At 42.7% G+C, this 14,253-nt stretch overlaps 1 protein-coding gene across 3 annotated transcripts in view; it reads right to left on the bottom strand.

Annotated features, from left to right (window-relative positions):
* Window positions 1-3,098: 3,098 nt before the first annotated feature.
* Window positions 3,099-14,253, bottom strand: part of OPHN1 (oligophrenin 1) — a 2,670,560-nt gene continuing 2,659,405 nt past the window's right edge. For all 3 annotated transcript variants that reach the window (XM_044057106.1, XM_044057104.1, XM_044057105.1), the window contains one exon: window positions 3,099-3,670. The gene's annotated coding sequence lies outside the window, so the exon portion shown is untranslated. The remainder of the gene's footprint in view (window positions 3,671-14,253) is intronic.

The raw sequence follows: 14,253 nt of genomic DNA, 5'->3' as shown, positions 1-14,253 counted from the left end.
TACTCCTGCTGTCATTTGCTAGTCAGTACTGGCATGTTTAACTGCCAAGACAGATACCCGATCTTAACAACTGAAGCAGGAGATTGTAAACAACTGTTAAGATCAAGTCTCATACTATAGAAATACTTAACTGATTTGTCTTTTTCTGGATTATGAATCATAATTACCTCACTCCATGCACTACATTACGGTTACATAATTTAAATTATAAACGATGAGCACTGACATGATCTGTTAGCGAACATGTTTAATAAAGAATATGTTTGATTATTTGGGCCTAACACTCTTCCGGATTCAGAAAAAAAACATGGCTCAGCACTAGACTGCAATGAGCTGCAAAGCTAATGATATACGAGAAATTATGATTCACACAGGGGGCACCAAGTGGAACACATGAATATTTAGTTATTCTGGAGTGCTGTACTAAGCTACAATGCGACTCATTATGGGGTTGCAACACTGACCTGATGCTGTACTGATGTTAGAGAGTTGGCATATATGATGGTTAAACTCTGTGTATGCCCAGGTCATGTAAACACATATAGAAAACAGAGTATTTAATTCTGAAACTTGCTGTAGCTGCATGTAGCAGTTAACAACAAAAATATAGTTGTATTTTCCATGCACAATGTCCCCCAAAGTAATGCAACAGCAAATTCAAAATGTGGGTGCAAAATTGAGTCACAAGGGTAACAACGCATAAACTGGCATTTCTTACATGCTCAGCACTAACAACAAACAATTTGCATTAAGCAGCAAACTCTTTACACTTAGTGAATATTTCTGTGAATCATCATAAACAGTTTTCCTTGCAATTCACTGCATTTACACCTAGCAAAATTATCTGAATTGGACAATTAATACAAGCGTATAAACAGGTTTTGGATACACACTACAATGATAAAATAAGGACAGAAATGATTTACTGAATTAGTAATACCTAACTTTAACATATTCATGTTAAGAGCAGTGCAGTAAAATTTAATCTACTAAATGAATGTATAAGAGAATATTAAGGATGCAGTAATGTCAGACAGTATGGAATTTAACTAGCTCTTTCTAAAATTGAACTAACTAGATCACGTACTGTGAAAATAAGCAAATGAATCTACAGCCTCAATATATGTTATACCAGAAAAAGAGCTCTGGTACTGCACTATCAAAATATAAATGCTGTACACACATGTATACCCAAACTGTAGGCATTACTAAAAAATAAATAAACCGAGTTTTTGAAAGGCATATTTGCAAAAGAACAGTTTATGCTCTGATGGAATGGTAGAAGGTCAAGTTTCCTCTAAGCTCCATGGGCAATTATGTCTGATTTAGCTGTCAAACATTCATGGTATAATGCAGAGCTAGTCTACTTTACAATTCATGTTTCCTGATAGCCAGGCTATCACATATAACAGTCCAGTGAGAAGAGAACACATGTTCACATGAAAGATGCTCAACTCCAGTTTCAGATAGGCAAAGTGAGGTAAGGAGGAGGCTACTGCTTAATTCTATCAACAAACACTTAGAAATGGAATAGTTTGTGTGCTGCCCACTGCTTACAATCACATTCGGACAACAGTCTAACAGAACAACATGTCCAACCAATCATACTGCAAGGACGGCATTAGAGGAAACAACAGAATCATGATGGAGAATGTACATTTTTCGTACAAATGTCAATGTTGTTTAGAAACAGCTCTTCTAAGTTGTTGAAATAAATCCATTAATCCTTAACTATCGGAAAACTTCCCTATCTTTGTGCTTCTTAATTTCTGACTGTACGCAGTTCAGGTATCTGAATACCATTCTGACAAGTTATTTCAGGGAACTCAGATGTGAAACTCTATGGACTTTATCTAACCTTTTTCCTGTCACTGGTTTCCAAACCTCAGTGGTTCCTTAGTACTCATGACAATTATACAGATTGGCTATTAGCACATGACCAGGGCATCCAAAGTACTTGGGAAGATTACACAGCTGGCCACTTGGCGCAAGACCAGGGCATACAAAGTGGATGGAAATATTACACAGTTGAGCCACTGGCACAATGGCATCCAAAATGCTCATGAAAACTATACATTCGACCCCCTGGAAAATATGAGAATGTTCAGATTTACTGTTGGCAGGCCAGAATCAATAAGCAACACTGGAGCCACAGGCTTGGACAGGGCAGGGGTAGGGTAAAGCAGACTGGTCAGGACTGGGGGTAGACTAGAGCAGCTACTGGGCAGCTCACCTACCTTGGGGTGAAATCACTCATAGCTGTTTTGCTCCCTGCTAGAGACAAAGGAGAATTACAACATCAGCACATGGCTTCAAGGACAAAAGACATGAACAGCTGTTCCACTGATACATGTATGGGAGAGTGGTACAAGCATGCTGAGGGCAGTGCATGCTTTACATCAGTGCACTGAGGACTCAAAGCATAAAATCACCAGATAGCAGCCTTGATGCCATAGCAATGGGAAACTTCAATCTCCTCTCAACAGAAGCTGCTGTCTATAACCTGTTAACAGAACTGGTTGCCAGACTCAGTCCAGGGGTAAGTGGTTAGACAAGGTGGGGAGCTAGTGTTTGGAGAGGGGCACCAGCAGCAGATAGCAGGTTGCTGCAATGCAGAAATAAGAAGCATTCAGGAACACTATGATGATCCAACTACCATTACCTTTTCAGATATGCAACCTAGTCTGCCAAAATTCAAAAATCTAGAGAGACATCCAGAGTTTGGATTAAGATTGCAAAGACAGCTTATGCTTCAAAATTAAGGTTGTGTAACAGTCAGCCTCCACAGATGATGATGTTTGGGTTATCTAATGGATTACTTGGTGCAACAGTCCTTTTAAGTATAAACATATATATCAGCAGTGACATTAGCATTGCCACCTCACAGCAAGAGGTTCTCCGGTTCGATCCTCGGCTGGGGCGCTTCTGCGCGGAGTCTGCATGTCCTCCCTCTGGTCGCATGGGTTTCCTCCGAGTGCTCTGGTTTCCTCCCACATCCCAAAGACATGCTGTAGGTGGACTGGATACTCTAAATTGGCTCTAGGCGTGAGTGCATGCATGTAAGTGCCTTCTGTGGAAGGTTGGATGCTGGGCTGGCAACTCAACACCCTAAAATTCCACTGCCAATCATGAGCGGACAGGTGATCCACTGTGGCGACCCCTAACCAGGAAAAGTTGAAAGAAGAAGAAAGATCAGCAGTGACATATGTCAGCATACTATACTTCAATATAAAGCAACATGACCTTTTCTGCCATGCACAAGGATTGAGAGTCCTCTCGGAGGAGATCAAGTATTCATCACTCTACGTAACCACAATTTATATTTTAATACTTTATAGCTTTCTTGTTGTCAGGGCCAATAAGTATGCTGCAGTAGAAAATTCTGTTAGCTAGAGGTGCTGGCATGCAGGCATCCTGACGATAACGTAAAAAAAGATCTTTGTGCCATTGAGTTCAGTATGAATAAGTACAGAACAAAGGAATAATATATAAACAGTAAAGAGGAAGAGGAACAATGAAAGACATTGAAATGGAAAAAGAAGAATGATATTCCCTCATGGCAACTTCTGATCTTCTTGATAACATCAATGGAGTGGAACTTCACTAGCCCATTTTAGCAGCAGATGCCAGACATTCTCCTGGAGCCAGCCAGGTGTTCACAGATGGAATTCTATTGACAAAAAAAAAATCTGTTAAGACCACTTTCAGGTATATTCCATGAATTCATTTTTCTTTAATTTGGTTTGAATCCCTTTGTTTATTTATATATTTAAAAATTAACATTACATATTTTCTGTCTTCTAATATTTACAAAATTCAGTCGTGAAAATTTCTACGAGTACTAATTTTACACACATATCTCAAACATTTTAACATGTATTGAAATTATCTATTTCTATATCTAATTATCTTTCGAATATTATAAATTGTCATGGCTACAGAACATATACTGATAGTACAACTGGAATGTTATCATCTACTAAAGGATATACAAATGCCAGTCTGTCATCTATCCTTCCTCATGACTTTCAGGGAATAAACAACTTAACATACTCCTCACTGCCCTGGGCAATCAAATGTGCAAGCAGGCATTCACTAAGCAAACCTTGGAACACAATTTTTTTTTTTTGTTCAAATTATTTTATATTGTGCAATGAGATATTCCAGAATTTAAATGTAAAAAACCCTGATATATTTACCATACCTTTATTCTGTTAAGTTTGGCAGAGCAGTGGATTAAGCCTACAATCTGTTAATGACCACCTGAAGTCCAGGGTTTGATTCAGTCATCCTCCAGTTGCCTACTGTGCATCTCTGAACAAGTCACTTAACCAGACAGTTCAACACTAAAAAAGGGACACTTGCATCTAGTGGGCTTAACTAATTTAAAATTAACTTTAAAAAAAAAATAACAGATTTTGTTAAATGGTTTCTTTTCCAGAATGCCAATACATGAAACGTATTCTTTTTACAGTTGCATTTTCAGTAACTTTTGCTGGTGATAGTGCTGAAAAAAAAAGTTATGTACCTACCATAACATTCCATGTCAGTTGTCTTCATCTCGCCTTCTTTCTTGCTGGTTGGGGATCGGAGCCAATCCTCGGCTCCGACCCGGCCATCTTCAATAGCTCGAGAGCTATTTACTGGCTCGAGGCTACCCCTTATCCCATAATGCCTAGCGATAGCTACCCAGATCTCGTTTGAAATAACTTAACTCCAGACATAACAAGAGAATAAACCAGTCAAAAGAACTGGTTGACTTATACCTCCCATATCCTCTAAATCAATAGAGGGAAACAAAGAATACTTAGCCAGTAAAAAAGGACTCCTCTCGATCCATTAGGACAGGGGGACAGTGGGCGGGACGCAAGAAAGAAGGTGAGATGAAGACAACTAACATGGAACGTTATGGTAGGTAAATAACTTCTTTATGTTAAGTTGTCTATCTCGCCTTCATTCTTGCTAGTTGGGACAGCGTCCCTAGTACCTAAAATCATGGGTGGCTCAGTGGAACAGACTCTTCAGAACAGTGGAACCAAAATCAGGTCTGCTCCAGGAGACCATATCCACCTTGTAATGAGAAATAAAGGTATGAGGATTTGCCCACGCAGCAGCTGCACATATGGAATCCATGGGCAACCTAGACTGGAAAGCTACAGTGGTGGCTAATGCCCTATTAGAATGACCTTTTGTTTAGATGGTAATTCCTTATCCCATAACTGATAAATAAATGAAATAGTATGGGATAGCCATCTAGATAAAGTAACCTTGGAAACTGGGAGACCTTGTTTGTTTAAGGCATAAGACAGAAACAATTGGTCTGATTTTCTTATTTCTTTAGTTCTATGGAGGTAAAAACGCAATTGCCTGTGCACGTCCAATTGGTGAAGTTTGTACTCTTCCTTGTTGCTATGATTGGGGAAGAAAACGGGGAGATCTATAGATTGATTTAAATTATGTTCAGAGGAAACTTTGGGAAGAAACAAAGGATTTGTCCTCAGAGAAACTCTATCCCTATGAAAAACCAGATAAGGGGGACAGACACATAGTGCCTGTAGTTCTGAGACTCATCTGGCTGAAGTAATAGCAACCAGAAAGAGTGTTTTCCAAGAGAGAAATTTGATGGAGCATGATGCCACTGGTTCAAAAGGAGGCAAAATTAAGGACGTTAGGACTAGATTAAGGTCCCAGGGAGAAGGGGGGGGGGGTCTCTCACTGGAGGTCTAGGAAAAGATGTCCCTCTCAAAAAAGGCTTTACAGAGCTTGTGAGACATGATGCTTGAATTCTGTAACCCGATGTGAAAATTAGAAATGGCTGCTAACTGCACCCTAGTGGTAGCGGAAGCGGCTGCAGAATGAAACAGCTGTGCTAGGAACTCTAGGATCTCATGGACTGGGGCTGAGAAGGGATCCACATTCCTAGACTCAGCCCAATAAGAAAAATGTTTCCATTTGCTTGCATAAATAGTCCTGGTGGTGGACTTATGTGAAGAAACGATAATCTCACAGACTGTTTGGGAAATGCTAGGGAGCCTGGCTAGGGTTGGAAGTGGAGCAACCAAGCTGTGAGCTGGAGAGTCTGAAGGGACTGATGCAACCTGCCTGACTGATGAACCAGTAGATCTGGAATCGGGTCCAGAGTCCAGGGCTGATCGAGAAGATAGAGGTGTAGGAACGGAAACCAAATCTGTTGAGGCCTGTAGGGGGCAATGAGGATCATTTTGCAACCCAACGACTTTGCTTTCTGTATAAGTCTTGGTATAAGTGGAAAGGGAGGAAATGCATAAAGGAGTCCCTGAGGTCAATCATGGACTAGAGTGTCCCTGGGTAGGCGACCTAGAAGCAGAAGGAGGGAGAAGTAGTTGCTGCATTTGCTGTTGAATGGGGTGGCAAAAAGATCGCAGCAAGGCTGTCCCCATTTGTGGAAGATCAGGTCCGCAACTTCCTGATTCAGAGACCACTCGTGAGGCATGAGGATAGCTCTGCTGAGCCTGTCCGCTATGACGTCGGATCTCCCAGGGATGTGCATCGCAATTGGAAAACGTTGGGAGGAAATCGCCCACTGCCACAGTCTGAGTGCTTCTCGACACAGGGGGTAAGATTTGGTCCTGCCCTGTTTGTTGATGTACCACACTACTGACATATTGTCTGTTTGGATTGCAATGGTCCCGGAAGGAAGAGAGTCTTGAAGGGCTTGCAATGCTAGGAGCATGGCTCTCATCTCTAGGACATTTATGTGCAGATGGTACTCGTGAGGTTGCCAAGTGCCTTGGACTATCCTGCCCAGATAATGCCCCCCCACCCTATCAGGGAGGCGTCTGTGGTCACTGTGGCTACCGGAGGGGGCTGAATGAAGGGTCTGCCCTGAGTCACTAGTGGGGAGACCATCCACCAGGAAATATGCCTTTTGCATGCTTCTGTAATCATGATCATTTGAGACATGGGTAGCTCTTGGAAAGACCACTGTGTGAAAAGAAGCCACTGAAGAATCCTCATATGGAAGCGCACCAATGGAAGGAGGAGGATGGCAGCTGCCATGGAGCCTAGAGTTTGAAGGACATATTTGACTTGTATCTTCTTGCTCTGCATTAGAACTTGCACTTGTTGACGAATAGTGGACACTCTTTCCAGTGGTAATCTTGCGAACATTTCCTTTGTGTTTAATTCTGCTCCTATGTAAGTGACAGACTGAGAGGGCAACAAGGCAGATTTTTCAAATTTTATGGTAATACCTAGCTGGGTGCAAAAAGTGATTGTGTAATCCCATGCTTGTAGGAGTTGATGCCTGGTGGTAGCAGTGAGGAGCCAGTCGTCTAGATATGGAAATACCTGGAATCCTTGACGTCTCAGGTGAGCCGTAACCACTGCAATACATTTGGTGAACACCGTGGGGGCTGTGGTGAGACCAAAGGGCAGAGCTCTGAACTGGTAATGACTGGCCCCCACCCGAAAGCGAAGAAATCTCCTGGAACGTCTGTCCATCTTGATATGGTGGTACGCATCCTGAAGATCTATTGAGCACATCCAATTGTCCTGACCCAGGAAGGGTAGAATGGACTGTAGCGTGACCATCCAAAACTTTGTTCTTTGTACAGATCTGTTTAATCTGCTGAGATCCAGAATGGGTCTCCAGTCCCCTGTCTTTTTTGCTAGTAAAAAGAACCCTGAGTAAATTCCGGATCCGATTCCGGATCCGAACTGGTCTGCGGGGACCTCTTGGATGGCTCTTTTTCTTAGCAGTTTTGAAACTTCTATAACTGCTTGCGCCCTCAGATTGGGTGGAACATCTGGAAGGGCCTTCTTTGACTGTAAGGGGGTTTGATGGAAGGGAATTTTGTAACCTCCGGATATAATGGACAGTACCCATCTGTCTCTTGTTAAATTTTGCCAGGCTTTTGGGTACAGCAAAAGTCTTCCCCCGACTGCCTCCAGAGGTGAGCAGCCAGGCAACCCTTCAAGGATGCTGGAAGGGCTGGTCAGAGAAGGATTCTCTGTTGCCCTGGTTCTGCGGACCCCCTCTGCCACGAGGGCGGCGTCTATAATTGTTGTTTCCCCCCTGTCTCTGGAGGAAAAATGACTATGTGTCAGGCAAGGCTCCCTGAGATTTGTGGAATCACATCTTCCCACACTTCTGACCCTTGGGGAAGGGTCTTGAGGGAGTGGAAAAATGGACTCCCATGGCAGAGAGAGTCTTGCCTTCTTGCTCACACCTAGTCAAAGTGTCTTTCACCTGTAGCCCAAAGAGAAAGGAGCCATCAAAGTGGGTGTTGGTGAAGGACGCTTGAAAGGGTTCCGCAAAATTACACAACCGCATCCAAGCATGTCTCCTGAGGGCCACAGCAGTGCCTGCAGCTCTACTAGCTCCATTGGAAGCATAGGAAATGAGCCTCATGGAGGAGTTGACTATGGAATTATGAGTCGCTAGCTGGGAAGTTACTTTGGCTCGAACTCCCTCAGCTGTAGGATCTTGAAGGGTATCTCCTAGCTCTTTTAGGAGATCCCTCTGAAGACGAGTAAAGTGACATAAGAAGTTCACGGACCTCATGGAGAAGGTCACTGAAGCAAACATTTGCTTTCCGTATCTGTCCATCATCCTAGACTCCTTGTTAGGGGGATGAACAGATGAAGAAGTCTCTGTCATCTCTTTTTTGGTGGCGGCTGCTACCACCATGGCATCAACGGGCACACCCTTAGAAAGAAACTGCTTATCCTGGGGGGCTGTAATGAACTTATTTGGTCTCCTCGGAGTTGGTTCCACTGTGTCCGGAGCTGACCAAGCCTTTCGAGCCACTACAGACATGAGTGGATTGAAAAGCGGAGAAACCCAGGAGGTGGAAGGTCGGGAACCGAAGGCATCCAGGAATACGGAGTCATCCTCAGTAGGGGCTAGGGGAGTCCAGTTCCCCCTCTGCCTAAGAATTTCAAGGATGTCGGCAAACAAAACATCTTCAAAGGGGGATCTCAGGGACCCTTCCGAATCATCTAAGACCGTATCAGAAGTGACAGACTCCGGGGAGTCAATGTGCTTCCTCTTGCACTTCTTCTTCCAAGGGGGCTCCTCTGAGAGATCAGGAGAGGCCTCAGAAGAAGAGAAAACACCCAGTGAGGTGTCCTGGACCATCGGTTCCCTACATTTGAGGTCTGGAGGAGGAGCAGAGGTTGGCACAGACACTATAAGGAACGGAGTCGGTGGAGCCGGCAGTGGAGCTGACTCAGGGGACAGCACGCTCCACATGACCTCAAAGGCACCCCTTCTCGAGGAAGAGAAAGCTCCAGCTCCGAAGAAACAGGAATATTTCTCCGCGCCGAGGGGGACAGCTCCGAGGCCGATGTTGGAACCGAGCTCACCTGCGCCGAAGCTCCGAAAGGGAGAATAGGGTTGGACAAGGGTCCGATGCCACCCCCCCGGAGCTGACGAGGAAGCTCTGGCGACCAGATTCCTCGATCGAAGCAAGTATCGAGGTAATCGGAGCCGACGTCGGAACTGAAGAGGATATGGTGATCAGAGCCGACAGTTCCACTGCCCGAACCCCAACGAACTCCGGCTCCGAACTCATTGGAGTCGGAGGAGGAATATCAAGTGAAGTGGGTGGAGCCGATACCTGTTGAGGAGGGCTGGACAATAATTTAGCTAGTGCCTGCGACTTTAACAACCTACTGACTACTCTCTCCACATCGTGATCTGGCAGCCTAGAGGACCGAGAGGAGAGGACCAGTGGCTACACTCACTTTGAAGCAATGGAGACCGAGGAGCCGAATGCACCGACTCTAAGGAAGGGGACCTCAGCCTCTTGTGACTGCGACGGCTCCGAAACATCCGATGGAGCCGACGGGGAGGTTGTCTTGTCGGTGCCAGCCGGAACCGACTTAGAAGGTAAATCCAGCACAGGAGTCGGCTCCGAGGATGGAGCTGACGGCTTAGTGGATTTTGGGGATTTCACTCTTTGCCGGTGAATCCTGGGGTTTTAACAGACGCCTAAGAATTAGTTTGTTCTTACGCTCCTGCAGGACTCTTGGACTAAAAGCATGGCAAATAGAACAAGAGTCCTGTAGGTGAACAGCGCCTAAACAGTAGACGCAACTAGTGTGCCCATCTGTCAGAGACATTTTCCGACAGCATGAGCCACACTTCTTAAAACCAGAAACCTTACTTCCTTAGACATGCTGTACTAAAAAAAAAGGAGATCTAAGAAGTGACTACTGACACAAAAAAAGTATTAACCTAGACAAACACACCAGTACTATGCTAACTACAATAACATTTTTTTTGTTATAACAATAAGAGAAAAAGGAGAGCCTCTAAGTTAAACGGCTAACCTAGGGAAGGGGGAGGGGCGGGGAGAACTCTCTAACTTAAACGAGTGCTAAGACAAGGGCGAGATAGAAGAAAAAATAACAGCAACAAGTATAACTATTCTAAATAGAAAAAAAATACTAGAAAAATTTTAAATTTAGAAGGAAGGTTTACGCAAAAAGCTAAATATACGAGCCTGAGCCAGAAAAACGTCATCCTCGCAGCTGAAGTGGCAAACGAGATCTGGGTAGCTATCGCTAGGCATTATGGGATAAGGGGTAGCCTCGAGCCAGTAAACAGCTCTCGAGCTATTGAAGATGGCCGAGTCAGAGCCGAGGATCGACTCCGATCCCCAACCAGCAAGAATGAAGGCGAGATAGATAACTTAACATCTGTTGTTAAATAAAAATCTTTATACTTCGCTGTGCTTTGTTGTATGAATAGAAATAATACAAGTTTCATTATTATAGTCCAATTGTCTTGCCTTAAATTTACAAATATAGTTTAATATAGTATTTATTCAGTACTTATAGTAATGTAAAAAGTAGTTTAATGTATTTTTTTCAGAGTACAATGTAAAAAGTACCAGAAAGATACTGACAGATTTGACAGACAGTGGGTGTGCACTGTAGCCATGCTGCACTGGGCTGGGATGTAACTGCACATCTTTGGGGTAATACACAATATCCAACCATCCATCACCCCATTTTTCCATTTACTACATATAGGGTTGAGGTGTCACATCAACAGTAGCCGTCACCTAGAGCCAATGTTCACAGCACCGGCCGGGTGGATAGCCCTGCCGCTGCTGTTTTTCCATACAACCCCCCCCCCAGCATACACACATGCACTCACACCTATGGCCAATTTGGTGTCTCCAATCCACCTTCGGACTATGGGAATTACTTTCTGAAACAATGTAAGATTTAAAATGGAATGAAAGTAGTTGTAACTTTGTGATCTGTGGAAACAAGTGGAAAAGAAAACAAACAAAAATGAAAGGCAGTAAAGGGTTTCTGAGCACTGAACAACATTTAGGAGCTACTTTATGTAGACAAAATAAGTCTAGAATAAGGCTAGCGATGATGAGAGATGGAGTTTTTCTTTAAGGTTTTATACAGTTTAGTGATTCACTGGGTGGCTCTTTTAATTTTATTTCAAGATAAATTAATGAAATCCACAGGAATTTATTTTATTAATTTATTTATTGACATTTGAAACCAAACTCCTGGATGCTGCAAAATACTGAAAGTCAAAATCTTAAAACACTACTGAATGCACACATGAAAGGCAATACAAAACATTAATTTGCCACAACAAATGAAAATAAGAGTCCACTTCCTGTGTCTCTCATGTAGAGGCTGTGCACGTCACATCCCTGAAATATATTCAGTTTTAAATCCATGGCTACACAACCATACTCTATTAAGCACAAATAGTAGTGCACATGCATCAATGCATTTAAAATGCAGGTTCACAGGTCCACAGACAAGCAGTAGGCTAGCTGCCTTTGTGGGCCATTTCCCGCAGTAGGCTAGCTGCCTTTGTGGGCCATTTCCCTTTGTGTGCTCTAAACAACATATACCATTTGGTTACAGAATGGCCTTACCTATCCCATGGTCAATAATTACATATTACCTACAATACGAATAAATGGAATCACACCATAGACAGATTGAGGGGACCCATGTATAGGATAAAGCATTTAGGAGCAGCCTCTGTCCATTTGTAGTACAGAGGGAAGTCCTGGGGTAAATTTTCTGTTTCTAATCCATAGATCTAAGCTGAGTTTGATAATGGATAGCGATGAACTTTGTTTTATGTGGATGGGGAATCTATTCTACAGCAGTGGCATCCTCTGTGAAACATACCTGTCCATCAAAATCATTCTGATTATGTTACAGAAGAGGTTTAGATCCCTATTTATTTCTAATGCCATTCGACTTGATGATGTGCAGAAAATCCATTGGTAATGGGTTGGAGGATGCCTTGCATGTTAGACATGTCACCTCTTAGCAGTCTGTAGGATATCAAGTATAGAGACAGGGTTTTGAGTACAGTAGGATATGTTGTTTAGGCCTTGACTTCTGTTAGTAAGGTATCTCTATGGGCGCTCCAATTGCTCCATGTGTCTGGACAGACACATGCCTAAGGAGGCATTACATTCAATGACTGGCCTAATGAGGACCAATTAAAGTGGGACAATGACATCCTCAGATCTGAACAGAAACTTTTTGTTAATAAATTGTGTAATATACACTTGCTGGTCTAAATTTAGGCCACTGTCCAAACAAGTTCCCAAATCCTGACCAACTGGGTCAACTCTTAGGGGAGTATTACCAATGTGGTAGTTCCCTGTGATAGTCGACTTCCCAAACGAAACAATAATGCATTTTTTGAAATTTAGTTTCGGATCATAACTCTGACACCAGTTATTTATTTGAGACAAACCTTTCTGCAGGATGGTTAAATCATTTGGGGATTCAATGACTGCTCCTAGATTACAGTCATCTGCAAACTTAGTCAATCAGAGCCCGATGGTATTTGTTTTTACTACACAAAAGTAAATGCCTAACATTGTTAGCTAGTGTATTAAGGCTGTGTTCATACAAGGTTTAAACACCTTGCTATTTGTATTTTCTGAAAACGATGATTGTATTTCATATTACATTTTATAGTTTTAGTATATTATTATTATTTTTATTATTATAGTATTAGTATAATATTTTTGCTTTTGTATAATGTTCTTTTTTAATCAATATTTTACTTTATTTTGTGATAATTATTTTAATAGTAAATTTGAGTGCGCTGAACTATTCGAAATGTTGGGAAAGGTTTGATTATTTTTTAGAGATCATGTGATTTTATGTGGGGGGCTATTTAAACTGGTTGAATTGTGTACAATGACATTCTGCTGAAGTCAAGAGATATAACCAGATGAAAGTGCTCAGCAAATGTATTTTTATTCTTATAGTCCAAGTTTGGCTTAGTCCTTCACTGGAACGAGACTTTTTTCTTTTCAAGTATGCGTTTTGTTTACTCTTTGTAGCAGGCAGCATGTTCCTTGAATCATGGCAACAACAGCTAGAGATACAGACATAAATAGAAAGTACAGTTGTGTTCACTTACTATAAATGTAGATGTTCGAGTGCATTCACTGTTGCAGTCATCACATTTGGGTTATCTGCCTGCAGGTAGCCCTCAGCCAGCCTGAATACCAGAGTCTTCGGATTTCTGCATCGGATGCTGTCGCTTCTTCCATGACTTCAGGTCGTCAGGGGTATAAAACATGCAGCCGACGCCATTACATCAGTTTTTCTTGGCCCAGATGTCAGGTGCCCCCACAACAGGAAGCAATTATATGGTATGGAACACCCCCAGCAAAAAGCAAATACACATGATATAATATATTCCAAATAAGAAGGAAAGGTAGAGCCAAGAGTATTCAACTCGAACATCTACATTTATGGTAAGTGCATGCAACTGTACTATGTTCTTCGTGCTTCACTGTTGCAGTCATCACATTTGGGTTGATTCCCAAAGCTAAAGAAGGGTGGAGGCAGTTAAAGAGCATTGGGGCTAGCAATCAGGCCTTGTATGACTGCTGTGGCAAATCCAGCTCTGGATTTAAAAAAGATAGGCAGGTGGTAATGCTTGGTGAAAGTATGTACAGAGCTCCAGGTAGCAGCTTCCAGGATGTCCCTGGTAGGGACTCCTCTGAGAAATGCTGTAGAGGTAGAGGCAACCCTGGTGGAATGTGATCTTATTCCCTGTGGGGTACGTTTTCCATGGTGCCTGTAGCAGAAATGGATGCAATTGGCTATTCATTTGGAAATGGTTTGCTTTGAAATGGCCTTCCCCTCTGCCCCTGCAGCAAAACTAACTAGCAGCTGGTCAGACTTTCTGAGATGCTTAGTTCTGTCCAAATAAAATCTAAGCTGTTTGTGCATGTCCAGAAA

This window comes from Protopterus annectens, chromosome 15.part0 (genome assembly GCF_019279795.1).
Source record: "Protopterus annectens isolate FY-2018-M chromosome 15.part0, PAN1.0, whole genome shotgun sequence".
Taxonomy (NCBI): domain Eukaryota; kingdom Metazoa; phylum Chordata; order Ceratodontiformes; family Protopteridae; genus Protopterus; species Protopterus annectens.
The sequence above is the reverse complement of the archived record's forward strand: the minus strand, read 5'-3'. Positions and strand labels throughout refer to the sequence as shown.